The 8,643-nt window shown below is 41.1% G+C and overlaps 1 non-coding gene across 1 annotated transcript; it reads left to right on the forward strand.

Moving 5' to 3' along the window:
• Nucleotides 1-259: 259 nt before the first annotated feature.
• On the forward strand, nucleotides 260-331 carry TRNAS-GGA. Its single transcript has one exon. It is a non-coding gene; the product is annotated as a tRNA-Ser (tRNA).
• The last annotated feature ends 8,312 nt before the right edge of the window (nucleotides 332-8,643 follow it).

Genomic DNA, 8,643 nt, shown 5'->3' on the forward strand with positions numbered 1-8,643 from the left:
CTGACTAAGGAATGCTTAATGCGAACAGGATAAGAGAACTCGAGATCTTCCTGGAGTAGGTGTTAAGGTTCATTATAAGTTCCATTACTCCTCTCAGGCAAAACAGATCACAGGAAAATAAAAAGTAATGCCAGCGGGTGCTATGGCCAACCAAAGGCAGAGACCTCTCTGCTCTGAGCCTAAGAAAGACAGGAGCAAAGATCTACCAAACCCCCCAAAAGAGAAGGCTGAGTAGGACAGTCTTGATAATTGTTATTTTTCCCTGGTGGCTCAGAGGTTAAAGCGTCTGCCTGGAATGCAGAAGACCCGGGTTCGATCCCTGGGTTGGAAAGATCCCCTGGAGAAGGAAATGGCAACCCACTCCAGTACTCTTGCCTGGAAAATCCCATGGAGGGAGGAGCCTGGTACACTACAAAGAGTTGCAAAGAGTCGGACACGACTGAGCGACTTCACTTTCACAGAAGTCAGTTTTAAACATACTGAAGGAAAAGTAAGTTATGAGAAGGCATATGGTTGTAAAGTTGGTTACTCTTCTTTATTGCTGATCCCCTAAGGAAAATCACTAGTGTGAAACATTGGGTTGGCCAAAAAAGTTCACTTGGGTTTTTCTGTAAGATGTTATGGAATATGGTCCATAAGGTGTTTTTATAACATCTGATGGAAAAACCCAAATGAACTTTTTGACCAACCCAATATAAAAGCAAAGTAAAAGAATCTAGAGGAAAGAGAACTGATTTAGGGGAAAAACTGTCGAGCAAAAAAAAATACAAGTAAGACAAATATCTATATTTCCAGAGAGATGAGAAGAAATTGCCTCCATCGAAAAAAATATATAAAACCGTAAAGATAGAACATTCACAGAACAGAAAGAGCTCTTGGATATGAAAAAAAATATGACTGTGGAAATAGATGTGAGAGAAAGACCTCCTAGAAAGCAAGGCACAAAGGTCAAAACATATAAAATGGATGAGAATACAGAAAAATATTGAAAAAAAAAAACACTAGAAGTTCAACATCCAAATATTAGGAGTTACAGAAAGAGACTGATGCAGGACAGGAGTGCATACAAAATAAATAAATAAATCAGGAATATTTCCAGAACCGAGGACATGATTTTCCAGACTGGACGACCTGCCAAGAGAAAGGAAGACAAGGGTATAATGGGTTGAATGGTGGCCACCTGCATGATAGTTCCTCCTAGAACCTGTGAATGCACCTTGATTTGAATAAAGAGTCTTTGTAGACATAATTAAGTTAAAGCTATTGAGATGAGGTCATCCTCCTATGAGAAAGGCAGAGGCAGGTTTGGCTGAGACACCGAGGGCAAGGCCACGTGTAGAGGGCAGTAGACTGGAGTTGCATGATAATCGATGCAAAGCACACCCACAGTCACCAGAAGCTATGAGAGGCAAGGGAGGATGGTGCTGGACCTCTGGGGGTAGCACCATCATGCCAAGACCTTGACTTGGGATGCCTGACCTCCAGAACTATACAGGAATAAATCTCCCTTGTTTTCAATCACTATGTTTGTGATGAATTTTTATAGTAACCCTAGGACACAAACACAAAGAGATGTAGCAAACGGTAGCTCCAACACAGAAAAGAAGCAAAGAAGACCATTAAGATGGAAGTGAAGGGGGATCCCAGAAAGATAACTGTGATATCAGTCAAGAATGGCTCTGGAAGAAGCTTCTTCCAGAAGATGACGATAACTGAAGACTTCTTGGTATTAATGATATCGAGTCGGCCAAAAAGTCTGTTCAGGTTTTCCTGTAAACCCAAGCAAACTTTTGGCCAACTCAATATTTTAAAAGGAGATTTGGACAATTGGCATATAGTATGGGTTGAGTTAGTGGCCAGTACAGATATCATTAAGCAAATGAAAGTTTGAAATGGAAAGGTAAGTAAGATTTTAGGTCACAATAGGGTAGATAAATAATACCCATCTAATACAAATTATAATCTAGCTACATATTGGGAGGGTTAAAAATGAAAGTAAGTGTGGCTTTGTGAGCGTGGCTGTCTGTATGCATGGGAGGCTGAGTGTGACGGGACAAAGTTAAAGGATGAGCCAAATGCCAAATCCTTATCTTCCATAAAACCAAATCCCAAAAACTGAAAAATGAATAAATACCAATGCAGGCATGTTAATTCGTGATATGACAGTAAATGTTAAAATATTAACAATCATCTAAACAATTAAAAGCGAGCACCGAAGAATTGATGCTTTTGAATTGTGGTATTGGAGAAGACTCTTGAGACTCCCTTGGACTGCAAGGAGATCCAACCAGTCCATTTTAAAGGAGATCAGTCCTGGGTGTTCTTTGGAAGGAATGATGCTAAAGCTGAAACTCCAGTACTTTGGCCACCTCATGTGAAGAGTTGACTCATTGGAAAAGACTGTGATGCTGGGAGGGATTGGGGGCAGGAGGAGAAGGGGACGACAGAGGATGAGATGGCTGGATGGCATCACCAACTCGATGAACATGAATTTGAGTGAACTCTGGGAGTTGGTGATGGACAGGGAGGCCTGGCGTGCTGAAATTCATGGGGTTGCAAAGAGTCGGGCACGACTGAGCGACTGAACTGAACCGAACTGGACTGAACCTTTGAGGAATAGCAATACTTGTGTTAATAATTTAGTAAAGGATCTAGTATTTAATATAATAAATCTAACTAAAATTAAATAATGTTAACATTACTCATATAGGACTCACTACATTTCAGATCTTGTTTTAGATGTTGTACTCCCTTGTTCCTTCAGCATAATCTTGTGGGGCTCCTCCTGCTGCTGCTAAGTCGCTTCAGTCGTGTCCGACTCTGTGTGACCCCACAGACGGCAGGCCATCAGGCTCCTCTGCCCACAGGATTCTCCAGGCAAGAACACTGGGGTGGGTTGCCGTTTCCTTCTCCCAATCTTGTGGTGAATGTACTGTTTATCCCCATTCTATTGATAAGGTCACTGAGGCTACAGGGTTACACAGTAGTATCAGAGCGAGACTGAGAACCTAAGCTGAGTCAGATTTGGAAGCAGAGTTCCTGCTTTAACCTCAACATTTCTTATAAGAGAAAATGTGGGAGGGGTGCTGGGCATACTTTTTGCCAAACCTTGTACAACTAAAAGAGTTTGAAAATTATGTATAAACGTAATGTTGGTTCAAAAACATAACCACTAGAGATAGCCAGAAGCTGAAAGCCACGACTCTGACATTTTGGGGGTTTACTTTGCTTCGGAATCAGAGTTAGTCTGCGGGAGAGATGTGTAAGAATATAGTCATAGCAGGGATAGAAGTTCCCCTGTTCAGGTAAAAACTTGGTCTAAACCACTCTTGGTAGCACCAGGCATCAAGTGATATAAGGTGGAAAACAGTGTCCCAAGACTAGTTATGACAGGCATAAGGGGGTCAAATGTGTGGATGCCCAAAGAAGGGGAAACTTGGGAAATTCTTGAGAAACCGGCCTTGGGAAGACAGTCTTGCCCCAGTGCACCAGAGTGGCACACATCGTAGAATATGTGCATTTTTGTGTCAAGACTTCACTCTCATAGATTGAACCAACACCTGTGCAAGCCTAAGAAACTTTAAGAATTTGAAGAAATTAATTTGCATGAAAATGAAGCAAAATATTTAAACCTCAATAAGTGTGTTTGCTTTCTTTAGCTGTGCCTGAGCTTACTTATGAAAATTATCTGCATTCTACATGAAATGAGTAGATGAGATATTCAAGGACACACTCATTAAAGGTAATAGATTTTTAATTTAGCCTCTACCATGATACATTGTGATAGAAAATTTTGAAAGAGGAATAAATTTCTCCTAGTAATTTTGAACAAATTTTCTTAAAATATTTGACCTACTCAAAATAGGTGTATGAAAATGATGTCTAGGTCTAGAAACAAGATTTTGAAAAAATGTGCTTTGGGGTATATCCAAGTCATGAATACTACAGTGAATTGGCTAATTTGGTTGACAATGCAGAAAGCTAAATAAAATTATTTCAGCTTCAGAAATGACAGACCCTTTAGATTAATGGCTGCCAAAGGGTAAATTCAGCAAGGACATTCATGAGACCTCCTTGTATTTCTAATAATTGGCATAGTTAATACTTTATGAGTGTTTATCAGGAACAAGGCACTGTTCTAATTGTTCTACAAATATATTAATGACTTTCTTTCTCACAACAAGCTCATCATACTGGTGCTATTATCTTCAATGTTTTATAGAAAATGGCAGGAAGAGATCCATCGGGACGATCAACCTTTGGGGACAGCTCTAGAGCCCAGGCTCTGCAACACTGCATATTGAGGAATCGGGTTGCTTACTGACACAAGAGCTTGAACTTCATAAGATCTTCCCTGAAGAAAATGTGTCAAGAGATCAAGTGATGTGTGCTGGCATTTACAGCTATATTCTTTGTCTCAGTTTAATAACCTTAAGAAACATGAGAAGAATCTTCATTTTAAGCAAATGAATTAGAATAGGTGGATAACTGAGGCAGTCATATGTATATCTCTATTTAATAAATTAGAAATGCTTGCTTTTTTTTCTGGAATATTAGGCTGATACCATGTTGAATGAAGGCAGCAAAACAGACAGACCAAGTCCCTTAGATTTAGGCTAATCTGGGGCTTCCCTCATGGCTCAGACCGTAAAGAATCTGCCTGCAATGCAGGAGACCCAGGTTCGACCCCTGGGTTGGGAAGATTCCCTGGAGAAGGAAATGGCAACCCACTCCAGTATTCTTGCCTGGAAAATTCCAAGGACAGAGGAAGCTGGCGGCCTATAGGCTGTGGGTCACAAAGAATCAGACACGACTGAGCGACTAATACTGGAATCTGGGTCCAAATCTCAGTTTGCATACTCACTGCCTATATGACTTCGGAAAAAATTCTTTTTTTTAGGGGGAAAATTTTTGACTGCTCTGAGTCTTAGGGTTATTAACACATGTGACTGTGTTGTGAAGAGAACTATACGGAATATGTAGCATAGACCTAGGGTTCCATTTACGCTGGCATTCTTTATGATTGATGGACTCTATTATGAGCATTTGGTACCATTAAGAAATAACTCAGATCTGAGAACAAAAACAGTTTATGAAATAGTTTCCTGTAGTATGGTTCAAGCAGAGCTCAGAACCCAAGACAGAGAGAAAGTAAGTGGTCTTCAGAGATTCACTTTAGATTGGGAGGTCTTCCTTTTCTCTACTGATTTTTTTTTTTAGCTATGTTGATACAGAAAATATAAAATCTAACAGGAAAATTTGCCTGCATTTGTACTCAAACTGCACTTGAATGGATTGGCTAACAACCATAATTTTGGAATTAGTGTGTGAAGAAGAGAGCACCACTTGAAATAAAATTCAGAATGGTGGTGGTCGGGGGTGTTGGAGAGAGAGAGAACAAGGAGGCAGGCAGACAGGACCGCAGTGAAGATCTACAGATGCCTTAATAGATTTCATTGTTCAGGGACATTCCCCAAATCATATCTAAATAAACTACAAGCTGTAGTAGAAATTTCAAGTTAAGACCAAGGGACAGGGGATTCCCTGGTGGCCCAGTGGTTAGGACTCCATGCTTCTGCTGCAAGGGGCACAGGTTCATCCCCAGTCCCTGGTCAAGAAACTAAGATCTCCACGAGCCACACAGTACACGAAAAAAGAGAAAGAAACAAACAAAACAAGACTCTAAGGGACAAAGAATAAAATGATCACAGGGTGCTTAGATTCTCCAAATTGATGAACTGGCTTTTTGGCGGTAGATGACTTTCCTAACACAAACAGTAAAAGAAAAGCTTACCCGAGAAACATGGGTTGAGTAGGCAGATGAAATCCATCCTCTTAAGCACAGATAATCTATATATGCTTTAGCATTTAGAAGGTAGAATCACTGGACCTTTACAGGGAGTCTGATATTGTGCTAAGCATCGTACACATCTGCATACATGTTGCTTAATTTTCATCAACAGCCCTGTGAGGTAGTTACTATGATACCCGCCATTTTCAAAGGGAGAAACTGAGGAACAGAAGTCAGCTAGCTTTCCTAAAGATAATGCCTAGTGTTAGCAATCTCAAACCAGGTCCAACAAGCTTCCTTCCCACACTGACAAGCCATACCTCAACTGCCTTCGCGTGATCTGCATTTTCTAGCACAATGCTTTCCCTGCATGTAGTATGTGTTCGGTAAAAACTGAATATTCCTCTTACAATTAAAGATGCCGAAGGCTTCTGTGAGACTGCACCTGTGAGAGTATTAGCTCCTTAAATCATGATTAACCAAAAATCCCTCAGCAGGGATTAATTTATCAGATGAGCCTAGCAGAAAACATGGATCTGAGGATTCAGGACAAACGAAAAGGCATGTTGCATCTAAGAGGAAGAAAGATCATGTTCATAATATAAGACGCTTCCTGCTGGGGCTCAACAAGGGGATACTGGGAACCTCTGACATCCAATCGAGAAGATGGTAATGTGAATGGGCAAAAAAGATGCCAGCCCTCCCCCATCCTTCATGTTACCCCAGGGTGACTGTCCATGGCTATAGGGCCACACATCTAACCATATCGGAATCCACCCCCTTCTCAAGATCTGGGAGGCTCCAACATCAAGTCAATTCCTTTTCAGAAAATGAAGATTTAGGTGCATTGAAAGAAGCGGCATCAGCTGCCAGTGCAACTAGAGGAATATGGGGACTCATCGCAAGAGGAGCCTGGCAGGTAACAGTCCTCAGGGTTGCAAAGGCTCAGACACGACTGAGCGACCGACACACATCATAAGACAGGATGAATCCAAACTGCAGGGGGCACCAAAGAAGGAAAATCCTAGCGTCACAAATGCCTGATCTACCAAGTTCTGAGGCCACGATGCTGGTAATTCTTTCCATGGCTTCAAATTATGAAAACTGCCGTGGGAATGGTTGGCTCATAAGTCCACCATTTTTCTCATACTTGTGAAAATCAGGCTTTTATCACATACAACGAAAAGACAGAAGCAAAACTTCATCCTATCATACTTTTAGTTTGTTCTCTACTATTTTCCCCAAGGCACTCCTAAGTGACATTTACATGATTCTCATGCTTAGGTTGTAAGTTCTATGTAGCCCATCTTACCACTAGAATTTAACTCTTACTTGAGTGGGAAATAAAATTCTACCGTGAGGTTTTTTTTGCATGAAGCAGTTAACCTACATAGGATTTTAGGGGAAGTGGCTTATCCAAAGTCACCCAGCCAGTTACAAGCAGACCCAGAAGTAGGATGAGAGCCTTGCTCATTTAGTGCCATCTCCCCAAGACACGACATCATCTCTAACAGATGTGTAAAGGTCAGAGGGTGTAATTAAATTTTATCCCCATCTAAATGAATGCTTTTGACTAAGCCAGCATGCTTAAAAGGCAATGGTATTACATGACAGATTATACAAATGAGAGGCTCACCCTATCTGTGCAACATTAAATGAGTAAAGGAAAAACCGCTGCCTCTGGCTCAGAGAGCACTTCACATCAGCTTAATTAAACATCAACAGGAAGACACACAAATGTGCACGCATGCACGCACACACACACACACACACACACACTCTCCCACTAAAACAATCACGAGTCTCAATCTCAGGTTCATTATGCAGACAAACCAGATGATTTGAAATAAAACTTCAAATGGTTTCTGTCAGAAAGGAAAGAAAAAGAACAAAAGGAAAAAGAGGCAACATATCTACATTTATGGAATATAAATTATGGTTGAAACTCTCAGGTGCTGAAACTACAAGCATCTCATTTTTAGCCTTGAAACTCACAGAGGACGATTTTGATTTTCACTGAGCTCGTGCTGTAGGTAAGAAAGCTGACTTTGGTGAGAAGGCTGGCTTGTATCTATCTCTAGAGCTTTCCTTCAGTTGGATGTTTAAGAATTCAGATGTTTCAAGATAGTATCAAAGTTCTTTCGAAAGCGTGCATGCAATTGTTATCTGGAAGAGAACTAGTTTTCCTGCTAAAATTATGTCCAATGATTTTCTTTAAAATATGGATGACCACAGAAGGTAGAGTAGGGGGGGAATGGGACTGACGGGGTTAGAACCCTGATGGAAATTAAGATTCAAGCTCTAATAGTTGCAAGTAATCTGTCTGAGGCTTCCCTGGTGGCTCAGTGGTGGCAACAATCTGCTAGTCAGTGCTGCAGATGCTGGTTCGATCCCTGGGTCAGGAAGATACCTGGAGAAGGAAAGCGCAGCCCACCCCAGTATTCTTGCCCGGAAAACAAGGACAGAGGAGCCTGGTGAGTTACAGTCCATGGGGTCACAAAAGAGTCAGACACGACTTAGCAACTAAACAACAATCTGTCTGCTAGACAGAAAGACACTGGGGAAATTTAGAATTATTACCTTTAATTAATATATGTCCTTTGTTCTACAAACCTTTCCTTAATTCTAACGCCCCCTTTTACCCACACCCTCTTCTATAATCTCCTTACCACATAGCTTGGACAGCCCAAGAATCTCTCCTAATGGCTGAAATGGAACAACTCTTCCTTTCTTGGGTGGCAGGTAGAAAGAAGAGGGTGATAAGAACTCCCTTCTATTTTCAGGAAAACTAAACCTCATTCCATGTCTACCTCCACCCTCATAGTGGGGGGAAAAAAAAAAACAAACACTTG

The sequence above is a fragment of the Oryx dammah genome, unplaced genomic scaffold, assembly GCF_014754425.2.
Source record: "Oryx dammah isolate SB20612 unplaced genomic scaffold, SCBI_Odam_1.1 HiC_scaffold_22, whole genome shotgun sequence".
NCBI classification, from domain to species: Eukaryota; Metazoa; Chordata; class Mammalia; order Artiodactyla; family Bovidae; genus Oryx; species Oryx dammah.